This window comes from Chenopodium quinoa, unplaced genomic scaffold, assembly GCF_001683475.1.
Source record: "Chenopodium quinoa cultivar QQ74 unplaced genomic scaffold, ASM168347v1, whole genome shotgun sequence".
Classification (NCBI taxonomy): Eukaryota; Viridiplantae; Streptophyta; class Magnoliopsida; order Caryophyllales; family Amaranthaceae; genus Chenopodium; species Chenopodium quinoa.
The window spans coordinates 2,210,646-2,228,239 of record NW_018744026.1 but is presented as its reverse complement, the minus strand read 5'-3'; positions in this window follow the sequence as shown (position 1 = coordinate 2,228,239).

The window sequence follows — 17,594 nt, the reverse complement described above, 5'->3', positions numbered from 1 at the left end:
AGCTAATTTTTTGATAATCACACAAACCGTAATTATATGAATGAAAGTGAAGGAAGTCAAGAAAAGTCAACAAAATTCAACAAAAGTCAACAATTCTTGATGGCATTTCCGAAATTACCAACAAAAAAGAAGAAAAAGTTGGTCAATGCACTATTCCTTTTGAAGTTACTATTTACTTTAACTAATTTTGTCAAAAACCCTTAATTTTTTTCAAAACCCTTAATCTCCCTCAACTTACCACTTTTAAGGGTTGGAGATATGATGAGGAGGAGATAGAATAATCTTTTGTAGTTGTAGCTTTCATTGATAGATGATGTTTGGCGGAGACGAAGGAAGATATAATGAAATAATTGCATAGAAAGGATTTTGTTTAAGAAAGAGAAGGTATGACTGACGAAACATAATTCAATACTTTGTGTAAAATCTATTACCATATTAGCACTGTGACAAGTTAAATCTCTTGACACAGATACTAATGTGGTTACCAATTCAGTAGTCATAAGATTAAATTGTTATAACATTCAAAGTATACACGTGGCTAAATATTTTAAATAGCTTTATTTTTTATATTTATTTTGTTAAAATATGTCACATTTGTCATTGTCAAAATAGATATAAAGTATACACACACACCAAAAATAATAATTAAAAAATTTTAACGTGATATCATACAAACATACTAGACATCAATATCCATACATATAAACATACTTCCTCAGTTTTCAAAAAAAAAAAAAAAAATACTTCCTCTGCTTTTTTCATTGCATCATTTGGAAGTTTTAATTTGTTGCATCACTTTCCATTTTAATTAACTAATTTTCTCTATTATCTCCTACCAAATGGGCCCAATTACGTTTTCTCTCCCACCTCTCTATACTTCAAAGAGTGCGTAGGAGTCGGTTAAAATAATAGTGATGGAACTTAAAAATCAGAAAAAAAAAAGTACTAGACATTTGTATTTCCCCGGCCGTCGTTGATTGTCTCATCTCTCTAGGTCACTCTGAAAAAATTGTTAGATATTTAATATAGATAGAAAAATAAAATCTAGAGAAGGAATAAAAGAAAATGTTGGGATGTGGTGAGTCCGACTCACCGCGGAAATAAACCCGAGCGAAGGATCACACTCGCAATAAATAATATCACTAATGCATAAAATAAACACAAAAGGGTAAAATAGAAAATATACCTTTGTCGAGTGCTTTGCCCGAACAATTGGGCTCTTACTTGAAAGCTAAGCCCCGACCCAGAGCCTCCAACGGAAATCCACACGCAAGAACGACTACCGACTTTTATGTCCGTACATCGAGGTTAGCGAGGTCCGACCAAAACCCAAGTATTATATGACTTTAAGGGTTTTTACAAATGCAATGCCTTGTTGAAATCCTACTGAAGCAAAGAATTTTCAAGCCATGCTTTGGCTATTTATAAGGAAGGATAGCTTGTGAATTCCACTCATCTTTCAATGTGGGGCTTTTTCAAAAAAGGTCCCCATAGAAATATTGATGAATTCAACCCTTAGTTAAATAAACCAAGGAACAAGTAACAAGTGTCACATGGTTAGGTGAGGACCACTTTCTCACTTGGTCCCCAAGGCATTTCACATGCATTGTGAACTGACCCTGTGTCAGCCAACCTTGAGCCCAAAGTTGTGTTCGGTTGGGCAACTTTCTTTTGGCCCGTGTCCATGACCCATCACCTGGGTCCACGGTCCTTGCCACATGGTTGCCACCGTGGCACGCTGCCAACGTCGAGCGCTTCCACGTGGCACGCTGCCACTTTGTGGCTGCCACTAGGTGCCTGCCACTAGGTGCCTGCCACTAGGTGGCTGCCAATGTTGTGGTTGCCACTTGGCGGCTGCCACGCGTGCTGCCACGTGGCACGCTCCTATTTGGCGCGCTTTCCTAGCCTTTTACGTGGCAAGGATTTTACTTGTTACTTAAAGTATTTTCCCGTCTCACCAAATCCTAAATTTTGGCTCGACATTAGCGATTATCCGACGCTCGGTTTCGACGCTTCCAGCTCAAATTTCCGTCGTCTAAATATTTATTACTTGGGAGACTCATTCATTCTTCCAAATTAATTCGTCGTGTCGGTTCGTTCATTGCTTGGGTGTGACCCGAAGGGTTCAGTCAAGTTTAAGTTGTAATATTAATTATACATTAATATTACTGATTGGAAGCGGCCTCCACCTTGGCATTCCGATCACTTGACCTTACTGAATATATTAGCTTTCTAATGACACCATTTCTTTTAATCTCCCACTTGTCTTTCCGGACAGCATTCAGTGTATAGCCCATTTCTTATGTCTCTTCATGTCTCTTCATGAACTACAGGGTATTTGTCATCCCTGTTACCTCCAGAAGTGTTTTTCGAAATCCGATTTTGAGTGTCAATAAGCAAATGATTTCTAAAATCCCTCTTAGCACGACCATGCATTTTCATAGTCTTGCTCTTCGAGAGGCCTTGTAAGCAACAAGACATGTTCCCTATTACTATTAGAGGGACATTCCCAGTCTTGTAATGTAGCTTCTTTCACTAAGAGGACCTAGCCTCCTGATAGCCATCGTTATAATCCCCAATTACTGCAGACGTTTGACCAACATAAAAAAACGGACTAGTACTCAAACAAGAGACCTCACAATACTCATGGTCAAGGAAAAGAGTTCCGATAGCTATAATGAGAAATATACTTATGACAATTTTGAATCTCTTAAAGTATTCTCATATGTCGATCCAGTATGGTTCTAAACCAATATCTATGCAAATGATTTATGTCCTCATACCACGAGAAACGGTGCTATAACAGATACTACACACTAATCTCTATTGGTCATTAATCGTCCACCATATAAATGATCTTGATTAGGGATAATTTCGATTCAAATATTCAATGTTCACATAATAGGTGTTTCTTTATCTAAGACATTGTCTTGATACCCTATTTTGAATATTCTTTAAAATCAAATGGACTCATTATTTAATTCTAAGCCACAATTAAATGGTTTTGCGGAATATTTAGAAAAATTTTATTCCACTATGAAACTTCACAATGTTTTATCTTATGATAAATGGTTTTCCCAAATGATTTAAGAGTAGTACTCTTCATAAAACATTTATAGAAATCACACCCATATCTAATATGCTTGGTTTCTTTCACGCAATTTGTGATGTTGTCGTTCACTTATTGCATAGGTTTAGTTATAACTACTTTGATAATCTTAGCATCTTCATTACTGATCACTTTCATAATAAGATGATAACATATGAGAGTGTCATGGATTATTTGTGATTTAGGATTTATTGTCCAAGTGATGGCTACCACTCATTTTCATGATTGAGACCTTCAACTTGACAACCTATAATCATAACGTTCATCAACAAACTTTGCATAGAACAACTTCTTTATTATCGCCATTAAGGCAACAATAATCTCAACATATATTTTAGTAGACTTCCTGATGGTGCTTTGCTTGGATTTCACTCCAAACGGCTCACAATGATTTTTGATACCCTAATCACTTGTGATCATGGAAAATTTCCTTAAATTTCTACACATTACACATGGATGCATGTCAATGTTACCATTCTCAAGCCACGACTTATTGTTAGCTCGTGCTCATAAACGGCTTCCTTGTTAAGGATCTAATCCTCGTTAAGGTTTGTGCTTGCAACATCAATTCTCAAATTGTATTTGTTTCCATGCGTCAAGAGATCATCCTCTAACTCATCCATGTGTTTTAGATGTTCTTGACTATAACCTAATACTTAGATTCAAGTTTATTGGTACTATATACGTACGTCACATGCTCTAAGCAAGCAAGTCGTGTGACGATTCCATATCATAACTTTACATGATGGATTTAATGGTAGAATGATTCTAAATCATTATCCCATCAATTTGACATTTTAGCTCATTCAGCTTCACTGAGTCTTTGGTAAATTGTTTGCTATGTGATATGGTTGAAAGTCTCTTACTAGAGTCTTTCTTGTTTGACTTAGTATTTAGCCTAGCGTATACTTAGTTCAAACATTTACTTAGTTTTATACATATGGGTCGAAAGCCTTTCAAAGTCCTTCATGTTTAATATAGTAAATTCCTTTACTCGTTTAAACATTTAATTAAGTCTATACCATAGAACTTAATTCCCAATATGTATACTAAGTATCGCCTTTAGCTTGGTCCATTGTCAAAATAATTTCAAATCTAAACATTTAGAATTTAATAGTTGTTTCACAATAGAGTTCGTAAACTTCTCGTTGGACCTTTATATTATTTACTTTTGCTCCCACTAAACTTCTTATTCATAAGAATTTCTATGTTTCTCCATAAGTCAATCCTCTTATTAACTTCATGAGAAAACATGTTCCAATTCCTATACACAACGCTTCCATTAATCCCATGACAGATTCCTTGAGCTTGCTTTTAAATTTATCATTTATTTAGATTTTCAATACCGTTAGACTATTTTAATAGTCACTTCCAAAATCCTATTTTAGTAAGGCGGTTTTGGTATCTATTTTTCCATATTTCATATGAGTAATTTTGCTAAAACAATCATTAAAAGACTTTAGCATTGCGATTGGTGAATAGGTTTTTATTACAGTTAACTCCGTGAATTTAATTGTATCATTTTCAACCAATCTAGCTATGTATGCATATACATTTCCACATTTGTTATTTTTCTCCTTGAAAACTTATTTCCAATCGATGGGTCTTTTACCCTTTATGCAAATTAATCAAGTTTCAAACATGGAGTCTATCTCGAATTTTTATGGCCTCTAACCATTATTCGGAATTTGGATTTTTCGTAGATATCTTACAAGGCATTATTCCTTTACTATCTAATAGTAAATAGTATTCTTGTAAGTCTTTGGTTTATTTCTAACTTAATAGAAAATTTATAGGATTCAACCCAAACCTTTGGTGAATTCTATAACTATATGGGGTTATTGCATTAAACACTGAGCTTCAAGGCGCTTCAAAAGTCCTTTTGCGTATTTTTGATCAAGTATTCTCACTAAGCCCTTTTAAGGTCTTCCGATTGTCATCGAGTTCATTTTTCTCCCACTTGTCGTTTTGGAAATATGTTACTTTCCTGAAAGACACCACTTAGAGCAACAAACACTGTGTTCTCAATTAGGTTGTGGAGGTAATGCCTGTGGTCTCACTTGAATGCTTACAAAGATATATGTATATTGTCTTTGGGTAAAAGTTTGTTGTAAAACAAATAGTTAGCTCCTACTTGAGCTACTTAGCCTTTAATGATCCATTCAGCTCCCACTTAGCCACCAAGCTTTCACTAAGCCGGTGAACTCCCACTAAGACTAAGAGCCTTAGACAAATACTTGAAAAAACATCTAGAAGTTATTAATATCCATAACTAAATATGGCGTCCTTTCTTAGCTTCGACATTTTGTTTAGTGTAACATTAGTCATTTGTGCAAATCTGTAAGAACTTTATAGGAAGGGTTGTAAACCATCATCGTTCGAGTCATTTTTAAATGGCATCGAGGTCTCTGTGAAGAAACACTATGTTGTTTGTGGAGTTATTTATGAAAATTTCAATTTCATAACTTTGTGATGGTCACGCTTGGCTCAAGCAAACATCGCTTGATCTAATCTAGACGTTTTGATATCTTGCCAAGTTAATTCTGTACTTTACTGAAATCTTGAACTATTCAAGGTCAAGTTTGTTCACATTTGATGAATATAGCCATATTCTTTTAAATTCTTTATGAAACGTTGAAGTAAATGAATCCTCTTTAGCTTTCGGAGTCAATTGTCTATACAAAGAACAATAGCGCTCTGCTTTGTAGGTTTCAACAAGTATGATTTGCTTGTTTTAGAACGATTCCTATTCGAGCTACTATCAAGTGCTTATCTAATAGAGCCTTGAGTACGTTCTTGTCGATGTGATATTGCTAAAGATGTTTGGAACGCAAATCAAGCCCATGACTTGAACATAGTGAGTTTATCATGTTAGGGAAATGTTTGTATAATCAAGCATTTCTGGACTCAACGCTTGGATAACCATGCCATACAATTAATTTTGCAATAATTGCTTTTACTTTTAATGTGAGTATTTCCGTGTATAAAAGAATCAATTGCTGATTATGGAACATAATAATAACCATTACTTGTTCCACCCTTTTTCTTAAAAGGTCTTTAAACAAAGCATACGACCTTACAACTTATGTAGATCGCCTTGCTTCTTTCTAAGCTTGTAAATCGATAACTTAGCTTAACTTCAATAGTTAGAGGTCACTTTCAAAGTGGAACATGAACTCATGGGTTGAAATGGAATCTTATTCCTTTTCTTCGTTCCTTGTTTCCTATATTTCTTACTGTATAATATCTCATAACCTTACTTTAAGAACCATTTCTTTAAGTGCCTTGACTTTTACACTTTGTTCGGTATAATCAGGCACCTAGTACGCCGTAAAACAAAGTTCTATTTTTTCTTTCAATTCACACTTAAATTACTACCTCAATGAGTCCTTCACATTTATGTATGAAGCGAAAAGATACGTTGGTTGTCAAATATTGACAATTTGAGTTTGCAACTCAATACTTCATGTTTTATTAAAACTACCTAGTATTTTGAATACATGATGTCCAACCGTCCTTTCGGACTTTGTTGTAAAAGTCATTTATGAGAATAATATTTTAGAAATGCTTTTCCTTTCTTTGAGGACTATCCTCAAAGATTTCCTTTACCAATCATGGAAACAATATTATTTGATTTAGAATACTATAAATATAAGTGCAAAGTATAACCATTTATCAAGAATATAATAAGTTTGAAATTTAAAAGCATTCATGCAAACTTCAATCTTATTAAACGTCTTATTCATGCAAAAAAATTGACCCTGTTTGGCGAGAATAAGGTGATTCCAAGATCCAAGGGATCAACGAGTAGTTAGGCATGCTTTGGCTTGTCCTACCACTTGATACCCCAAGGTAAGAAATTCTTTGCTAATGGCTTCAAGCCACTCTTGGTTAGATAATTGTCGCATCTAATGCGTCATGACGATATATCTCTTTTGCCACGACATGTATGTACTCCATCACTCATATCGTTGAGTACAACCAAAACCATCTTGCACACCTAGTGTGTCTTACCAACCTCAAATTAGTAATGGTGCCTCGCTTTGGCGTAGCCCACCATTACACCCATTCGGTTACCCAAAACATGATACTAGGTAGATAAAAACACCCTAACATGACACTAGGAATCAAAGTAATAATCTAAGCATGATTTTTACATCATAATAGTAATAAAATCAATTAAAGCACTTACTTGGATGCCTCGTATCTCTTTCAAATAACCAAATACACACGTTAGTAACTTCAAGGAAAATATAAAATAAAAATTTAAACTAAATAATTGAAATAGAGATTTGGGACCAAACCCTCGAAAATTAAAACCTTTCACGTCTAGGGTGAAGGCAACTTTAGACTTGGCTAGGTGTTTCTAAATGTTGTGTATGCTAAATTTTGTATGCAAAAGGCTAGTTTTGAAAAAGGGGAAATAGTAATTAAGAGATTCTTGATGAGAGTTGGTGAGAATTGATGTTTGAAAACGGAGGTTTTAGGAGGCTATTTATAGAGAAAATCAGTCGGGTATGAAAAAAAACGAATCGGAGTTTCGAATAGAATAAAACACAACTGCAGCGCCAAACACGCGCCTGTCGCCAAACGCCAGACATGTCGCCAGACGCCAAGTCTGTCGCCAGGCGACAGAGCTGTCGTATGGCGCTGGAAATAATTTTCCACGCGTTTTCTTATTTTGATAAAATTTAACCGTACAAGAGGGCGAAATCGTATTTTCCTTAAAAACACTTCTTTTATTCTGATTAAAACTCTTAAAAGTCAACTAAAGTCAATTTTTCAATGCTAATTAAATTAGGATTCAAAAGAACCTTCTAGAAGAATCTAGAAGACTATAATTAATTCTAATTGCATTAGGAAAGATAAATCAATATTAGGTCCTCCTCTAGATCATTGGGCCGCATATAAATATCAAACCAGGCCCAGTTTAGTAATTTTGTCATAAATTCCTCATTATTCATGGAATTGGGCTTATAATATATCATTGGAAATCTCTTTTCGAACCAGACCCAACTACACCATTATTGGACCCTTGTCATGGACCAAACTAAACTGGATTGGCTTTTTTCATAAAATAGGTGTTCAAAAATAGAGAGAAAGCAAAGAAATAAAACCAACCGTAACACTAAACTCTCCACACTTTCACGTCATTCAATTATGATGCGACATGAAAGGTACTCATCACTGGGTTTGGTTTTGGGAAGACACAAATGGGTGTCTACAGAGGCCCCCACTTTGACTAAGTTTGGAGAAACGCAAGTTTCGAAAACAAAAGTTAAAGTAGCAATAGGGACGGAGAATGATTTCGAACGTTTTGCAATCCTAAATCAATCTTGTAATGCTAATACATGCAAAACTAGCATTATTTAAAACAGATAAGAGAGTTAAGAAACGCGTATCTTGGACCGTCGAGCACGCATCACTGGAGGAGTAACCGATTTGTTGCTGTTGCATTGCTGTTGTTGTGACAATCTTCCATTAGCTTGGGGAACGCCATCCTGCTGTTTGTTTTGACGATCTTCCGCAAGCTAGAGAATACCTCCTAAAGACTGCTACGCCTGTAACTGCCTTCAATTCCGCCGTGGTAGACTTCTACAAGCTAGAGAACCACATCAAAGATTGCTTCGCCTAAAACGACCTTCTAGCGCTTTGTGACCATCTTCCCGCAAGCCAGGGAACACAATCGAAGATTACTTCGCCTGAAACTATCCTCATTTATTGCGACAATACCCTAAGGCGTATCACCAAAGACCAACGCCTGTCGATCCTTTGCTTTTGCTACGTCAGTGCGTCGGCGCTTTTGCTGCTTTTGAACCAGTATGTCGGTGCTTCTGAATAGTGAATCAGTATGTCGGTGCCTTTTCTGTGTTGAACCATTATGTTAGTGCCTTTGCTTTGTATGAACCATTATGTCGATGCCTTTGTAATGAGCTAATGTTTAGGCGCCTTAAGCTAAGCAAGAGGATCATTTATCAGGTCGATCGCTTAATGCGATTGTACCCGAGCCGATTACTAAATCATGTCAAATTGCTTAAGGGGCTAACTTGCGTACCAAGGAACCCAAAATTGTTGTACGAGGTCAAAATAACCTTTCTGAGTGGCTGAGAATTCTATCGCCGCTGAAACGTTACTAGTGCCAAGAATTGGCTCTGTTGCCTGACGCTGCACTCTATCTCTAGCGCCAGAATCAGAAATTCAGTATAAATTCCCTTTTCTTCTTCATTTCGCTGTTATTGCTTCTCTTTTCCAAAAACGCGCTGTGAAATTTTATTCACTCATTCTTGCTCGTTTCTCAACCAAATTCGCCCAAAATTGTTGCAAATCGAAGCTCTATTCATCTACTTTCTCGATCTATGTAAGTTTTTTTCAAACTCACTCGAATTTTTATGAATTTTGTGCGTTTTTTTCACGAATTTTTTAAAAATTTGAACCTTATAATGCTTAATTTTCTTTGTTTGTCAAATTTTATGCCATGAAATTGGTTGATTATGTTTGTATATTGCCTTAGGAGTGTTTTGAGACTTGTTTGACTCAATTTGGTGAAGAAACGAACAAATCACCATTGTAGGACCTCTTAAGGTCGGGAAGATAATGTGGCTTATTCTTGATGTTTTTGCTAGCAATTCTTGTCCAATTTGTCTCAATAATTTTCATAGTATTACAAGAAATTGTTTGGATTCTTGAAAAATGTCGTAAATGCTCGAATTGAAATTGTGCTCTATTTTAGTACCACGTACTCTAATTTTTTTTAACATAGTATCATGTGGCTAGGCGAACCTTAGATACTATAGAACCTTAATTTATGTGAATTTTGCACAATGTAGTATGGCTAGACAACGAGGTACGGGTTCACGGTCCCGAGACACACGACGGGAGCATAAGCCCGTAGAGGAGGACGTCGACCCGTTCACTTCTCTTGGTCCCCTCCCTGAGTGGGATGAGCGGACTTTGTACATTGCCCCCTACCACCACATTTCTGAGAGAGTTCGTCGTGGGATCACCACTGGTAAGACACGTTGCCATGGCTCGAGCAACGATACTCTAGGCAAGTTGTATAGGATGTTCATCAGCGTCGATGGAGAGTTGAGACTCCTCTAGGAGTCTTGTGGACTGACTGCCCTTTTTGAGGGCACAGAGGCCATGAGTTCTTCTGACGAGGGTTACAGCGTGGTCCGTGCTCTGATGGAATTCTTCAGGGACACCCCCAACACTTTTCACTTTCCTTGGGGTGAGATGAAGGTCACCCCAGCCAACTTCAGTCTCATCTCGGGACTGGAGTTCAGTTCTACTGTGCTGCCGTTCAACAACAACATCAGCGTCTATTCTCCTAAGGTTGATGAGTTGCTGGGTCCGATCGCTTTTCGGGCTCGTGCTGAGGTGGAGTCATCACAGTTCAGCGCCAATAGTATTCGACGGTCGACTCTCGCGGCAGCTTTCAAGGATGATGCGACCACCCGAGAACAACGGGTGTGCATCTTTGCGCTTATCTTGTTGTCAGGGACATTTTCCCCTGACAAGGGTAATAGGGTGCTGCTTTACCACCTTCCTGCTGTCCACGATCTTCACCTGATCGAGACTTATGACTGGGCCAGCTTGGCTAACGCTGACTTTCTTTGAGCGTTGCGAGACTCTTGCCGACACCGGTCCAACACGGGGAATATTGCTCTGTCTGGCTTCTAGAGAGTCGTAGAGGTAAATTTTATCTCCTATAAAGTTAGCTTTAAGCTTTTAGTTAACACTTGTTGATATTTTTTTGTCCTTTGTAGATTTTGTTCTACGAGTAATTCCCTTTACTCGCGTCGGCGAGACCGTCGCCACGCGGGTTTCCCTTGGGCGCATGCTGGGGAGACCACTACATTCGGGCATCTACCGCCCATGATCGAGAGCAGATCCTCTCGGTAAGATTTTTTGCATAGTTAAACACTTTTGTATTGCTTTTTGGTAAAATTTTATCTCATAGACATTCTTCGTAGGAGCCTGATGTGTTGTACCGGCCATGGGGTGATTTGGTTGTCCCTAGGCTAACCGCATAGTACACTGTTGAGCGTCGCTACTTCCTAGGGACGTATGGGTGGTGGCATACCTGGGAGAGAGGATTGCTATTCAACACTCCTTGGATGTTTTTGTCATCCATGCTTCTCCGCCACGTCACATGTTCAATGACGTGAGGCTGCTCAGCATGTCGGAGAGGTCGCCTGCTGGTACTCCTTGGCAATCTCATGAGATCCTAGGGCGGTACTATGAGGAGGAGCTGCTGCCGTTGTTAGCTTCGATCCCTATTCTGTCTGAGGAGGCGGCGGTATGATTTTCATCTTTTACCTTTTGCTAAGTAGCCCAAAGTGATATTTTACTCACTTTGATTTGCTTGCTATTTATTCATATCTGTCTTGCATTGTTACTGATTTTATTTCTTTGAAAGTTCTCTCACGAGGTGGTCAGGGCGATGGTGAGGTGTATAGATGCCTTCCGCAGCCAGCTCATCCGGATGAGGAACGTGGCTACGTGTCGTTGCTACGACGCTATTCAGGAGGTAGCCTTTTTCTCCCTATTTCTGTATTGTTATATTTCTATTTTGATTGCTTCTGACTTGATTTCTTCTTGCAAGGACATCCTATTCCTTCTCGTACACGGACGAGACCTGAGGTCTAGAGAGAGCCGACAAGGTCTAGCTCGAGGCATCGCCGCACTGGTTCTGGCGGTCAGCGTGGTAAATCTGAGGCTGCCCGGACCGAGGCGGTGGAGGGCTCACGTTCTTCATCTAAGGCTTCACGTGTTGAGCCGGTAGGCCTGGGAGAGGCCACCTCGGTTCATAGAGGTGGTGGGATAAACGAGGTCGGCTCGTCATCGCAGCAGCCTCCATATCCTCAGCCTCTATTAGTACATCAGAGCGACCTTTGGTGGACGGGTCCTAAGCTGAGTTTTCCTCCTCCTGAAGAGATTGGAGCTGGAACTGGTGGGGAGCATACTCCTCGTTCTGCGCAGTTCATTGATATGATGGGCGTCCCTCATCATCTGCGTCCTCGAGCACCATAGTTTGTACCTGTGTTTTTTTATTTTGACTATACAGAACTTTGCCTAATTAACTCACTTATTAGACATATTTGTATATACATATTATTATATATTTTTATGTCCATATTTGTGTGTAAAAAGAATTGTGGTAAAAATAATTTTGCGTAAAATATTCCGTCATTTTTATTGTTGATGGAGGGTATCCGACTTTCTTCTCCAAAAAGAAAAAATTAAAAATAAATTGGATTTGCAACGAACTTAAAAATAAATTAAGTCTGAATAAATCCGAAAAAGAAAAAATTGAAGGGAAATATACGAAGTTAATATGTAAGGGGGATTGTACAAAGGGATAAAATTGAACCCCACTGTGAATATTTCAAGCATTACCCCAAACTTGATCCCTACTGTGATCATACACTTAAGTACGGTGGCATCCAAAGAAAAGGAATCTAGAGCAAAAGAGTCGCCAACAAGTTTTAGGAACTTGTAAACCATTCACGAGGTGAAGGATACACTCCTTAACGATCCAGGAGATCGTCAACTCAAATAGGTCTGGAATCATGATTAGTAGTTCGGGGATGAAGGTAAAATCAAACCTAAAAGAGATTAAACTTGCCCTAATAATAGGCCTCTACTTTATTGTGATCATATTCATGTGCGCTTTCTGAATAACATGCAATCATTAGGATTAACCCTAAACTTGTTTATCTATGTTGGTTGAATATTAATGCACAAACAAATCTATTATTGCCAATCACTTGAATTATAATCATATTAACCCTAATCAAGATTATTAATTACCGTATTAAGCGTGATTATAAGTACCAATTCCCTTTACACATGCATAAAAGGTGTAATCAAGCAATAACAATAATATAAATCAAGCAACACAATAGTCATAATAGTTATCATCATAATCATAATCTTGTTAAATCACAATAATAGCAAAATCCTAGGCATTATACTAACAAGATTAATAACAACTCAAAGCTTTAACCCTAACATGATAATAACATAATATAGGAAAGAGAATAGGATGCATCATAGAAATCACAATAAGCATATTTGATATTAGAAATTATAGTTGTTACCCAAAACATGATGCTAGGAAGATCAAAACACCCGAACATGACACTAGGAATCAAAATAATAATCATAGCATGATTTCCATATCATAATAGCAATAAAATCAATTAAAGCACTTACTTGGATGCTTCATATCTCATTCTAATAACAAAATACACACGTTAGTAACTTCAAGGAAAATATAAAATAAACAATTAAATTAAATAATTAAAATAGAGATTTAGGACAAAACCCTCATAAATTAAAACCTTTCACGTTTAGGGTGAAGGCAAATTCGAACTTGGCTAGGTGTTTCTAGATCTTGTGAATGCGGAATTTTGTATGCAAAAGGCTAGTTTAGAAAAGAGGGAAAGAGTAATCAAGAGATTCTTGATGAGAGTTGGTGAGAATTGATGTTTGAATACGGAGGTTTTAGGAGGCTATTTATAGAGAAAATCAGCCGAATATGACAAAAAACGAATCAGAGTTTCGAAAAGAATAAAACACGACCGTAGTGCCAAACACGCGCCTGTCGCCTAACGCCAGACCTGTCACCAGGCGATAGAGCTGTCGTATGGCGCTGGAAATAATTTTCCACGCATTTTCTTATTTTGATAAAATTTAACTATATGAGAGGGAAAAATCATATTTTCCTTAAAAACACTTATTTTATTCTGATTAAAACTCTTAAAAGTCAACTAAAGTCAATTTATCAATGCTAATTAAATTAGGATTCAAAAGAACCTTCTACAAGAATCTAGAAGACTATAATTAATTCTAATTGCATTAGGAATGATAAATAAATATTAGGCCCTCCCCTAGATCATGAGGCCGCATATAAATATCAAACCGGGCCCAGTTTAGTAATTTAGCCATAACTTTCTCATTATTCATCGGAATTGGGCTTTAAATATATCATTGGAAAGCTCTTTCGAACCTGACCCAACTACACCATTATTGGACTCTTGTCATGGACCAAACTAAACTGGATTGGCTGTTTTCTTAAAATAGGTTTTCAAAAACAAGGAGAAAGAAAAGAAATAAAAACTAACCGCAACACTAAAATTTCAACACTTTCACGTCATTCGATTATCACTCGACATGAAAGGTACTCATCACTGGGTTTGGTGTTGGGGAGACACAAATGGGTGTCTACATAGCCCAATGATTTTGTCTGTGTGCCTAGGACCAAGCCATGAGGCTTGGTTTGCTAGGCACCATGCCTCGGCAGGGGTGAAAGCTGCTTCTCGCACGCACTTGCTGTTGTGTCGGGCTCGTATTGCCTAGCAGCCATAGCCCGCACAGCCCTTTGCATACTGTACACACCTACTTTTGGCGTCTTGTCCCGAAAGGAAGTCCGATGATGTTACAAAAATCCGTTCTTGAAACCCATTATGAAGTAAGTTGAAACCCATATTTGAGACCAATTTATCTTAGAGCCTTGTCCGATTAATAATTAGGCCTAAAACATGTTCATACATGTTTAAACTTGATTAATAACTTACCCAAATGCGTCAAATGCAATGATTGGATCCAATGGAACCTACATTGTTGAAAACCCGAGCCAAACAGGTAAAACGAACATCAAATTCCCATTCCAGGCCTATACATATGGATAGCCCTTTCAAAGAGCTTTCCAGAAGTATATTATAAGCCCAATTCTGAGCCAAAACGAAGAAGTTATGATCAAAACACTAAACCGGGCCCAAAACCGACACCCTTGCACTCCAACGGCCATAACATTTGATGAATAGCATATATTAATCTAATTATAATGGCATTAAAAAGTAGTCATTAAGATCTTTCCAATGATATCTCACACTCTTTAATCCAACTCGACAACCAAAAGTTATGGAAGTTTTTAAAACTTGCTTTCGTATAAGGCAAACCGCAAACCAGCGCAACTCAATCAATTGTGCGCGCCTGGCATGCACAACTCATTGAGATGCGCACGGCACCCAGCGCAACTCTGTGAGTTACACGCACCACCTAACGGTGCGGCTCTAAAACCCTAAACCTAGATCCCTACGCCTATAAATAGGGGTCTTTGTTCAACATTACGGGGACGGAAAATTTAGAATGAAAACCCTAGTATTCTCAAAACCCTAATCTCTCAACTTCTCTTATTATCATACTACTTTTTATTCTTTCTTCCCAAATACTTTCAAACCCTAATTTAATCCATTAAAGTTATTGGAGGTAAAAAGAATAAAGAAAGTCCATAAACATATTAAACGAAGATTTAACATAAAAGAACGGTTAGTTTCCTAAGCACTTAGATAAATAAATTTTATTTTATTAAATAACATTAATTGAATAAATAGTTTTGTTTGATCACTTTAAACAAACTTTTAATTAATTTATTCACATAGTATTCTTTTGTTAATCAAGAATAGAATTTGATAACTAATTGTTGCTTTATCACTTATGAAAAGGCGAATATTGTTTATTTATTGTTCTTTTCACGAATATTGATTAAATAAGAATAACAACTTTTGCAATGTAATTCCTACGTGATTAATTCTTGTAAATGAAATCAACTAACTTAGTTTTTAAGTATCATGGTGCATATATTGTTTGGTAATGAAATTGTGAAAAAGGAAGAGCTAGTAGAGGTCGTACTAGGGCCAGAATAGCGATTCGTCCCTAAAAGGAACGTTATTTTAGTACCCTCGCTCCCAAACTCATTTCTAGTTTATGTAGACCAAATTAGGCATGGGTAAACTTATGATTCGTGCTAATTATTCCAAGAACTCCACATGGAAGAAAAGCATGAACGAGGTTTATGAGTATTCCTAAAACTCATTGGCGACTCCTACTTGTTTCTTACAAAAATACATGATGATAGTATCATTTCTAATTTATGGTCTCCCAAACAGTCACGAATTCAAATCCTAACACACCCTAACAAATGTAAAGTCCTAGGCTTCTAAAGGGCCAATGGGCATTTAAGGAGAGGACCCCTTACGATGGGAAAACCCTCCATACACATACCCCGCCTACACGCACCAAGCAACGCACTACCTCCCTTGCACACATCGCACGCACATCCCCCTGCCCATGCGCACAGCAACACGCACACACCATCGAGGTGTCCAGCAACCTCAGCAGCCCCATGTTAGTTGCTTGAGCAGCCTAGCTGGTCGAGAGCTTGCTTGGGGCTCTTAGGCCTCGATTTTTGTGCTCATGCCTCAGGAAAAATTCACAATATTTTGTGACATTATTAATCAATTCTAAATTTATTTTAGAATTAATTTATTGAGGAAAAATAAATAATAACAACAAGTCTAACTTAAATAAAATTCATTCAAGTGCATTTAACCTATATCATTTCCAAGAACCATTCTTTGATTAAATTAGTTTAACTTGGTGCAACAAAATAAATAAGGCAATTTCTCATTATTAATTTAATCAATTTAAATTAATCTTGAGATTTTGACAAGGTAAGAGGGATTTGGAAAAATAAGAACTTTAATGTTCAAATGAAAAATCCAACTATTAACACTCGTCAATCCTTGAAAAATTATATCTTCCAATATGAAGATAAACAAATTTCTATCACAAAGTTTGAAACTTAATGTTTCCAATCAACAAAAAATGATTAAAACAACAAAGTTCAACATAAAATTCATGGAATTTAGTAGTTTTTAAAGTTTTGATCACATAACATAATTAAAGATTGAATCTTTAGCATTTTAGAAGCCTCAAAAACAAAAATTTCAAACTTAATGCATTTAATTTGCAATTATATGAAAAATAAAACCAAGTTTTCAAACACAAATTACCATGAAGTAATCATGCCTAAAGAGGTTAAAAATTTCATATAAAATATGTATTGAACCAATTACATAACCACCATAAATATGCAATTAATTTTCAAGGTTAGAATGACTTAAAATTTTTCGTAAAAACGAAAAACCCCTCGAAAAATGCATTTTTGGTCTTTTTTTGCTAAAAACCGAGCCCTAAATGGGTAAAACCATCTCCAGAACACCTTTTCCATCCAAAATTAAAAATTTTTGGGTCAAAATCTGGGTTCAGGAGCTGAAGTCTGCTCTAATACGAGGTTAAAATGGATAAAACGAGCTACTAATCTAATTAGCAACTTATAACAAGAAAAAATTAAGCCATAAAAATACCTTGAAAAAAATATGATAATTAAAAATAAACGAACGGGGCTCCTATACCGCTGATAGGGTTTGGTGTGTCCAACTTACCGCGGAAATAAACCCGAGCAAAGGATCACGCTCGCAATAAATATTGTCACTAATGCATAAAATAAACACAAAAGGGTAAAATAGGAAATAAAACTTTGTCGCGTGCTTCGTCCGACCAATTGGGCTCTTACTTCAAAGCTTAGCCTCGAAAGCACGAGAGCCTACAACGGAAATCCACCGGCAAGAAA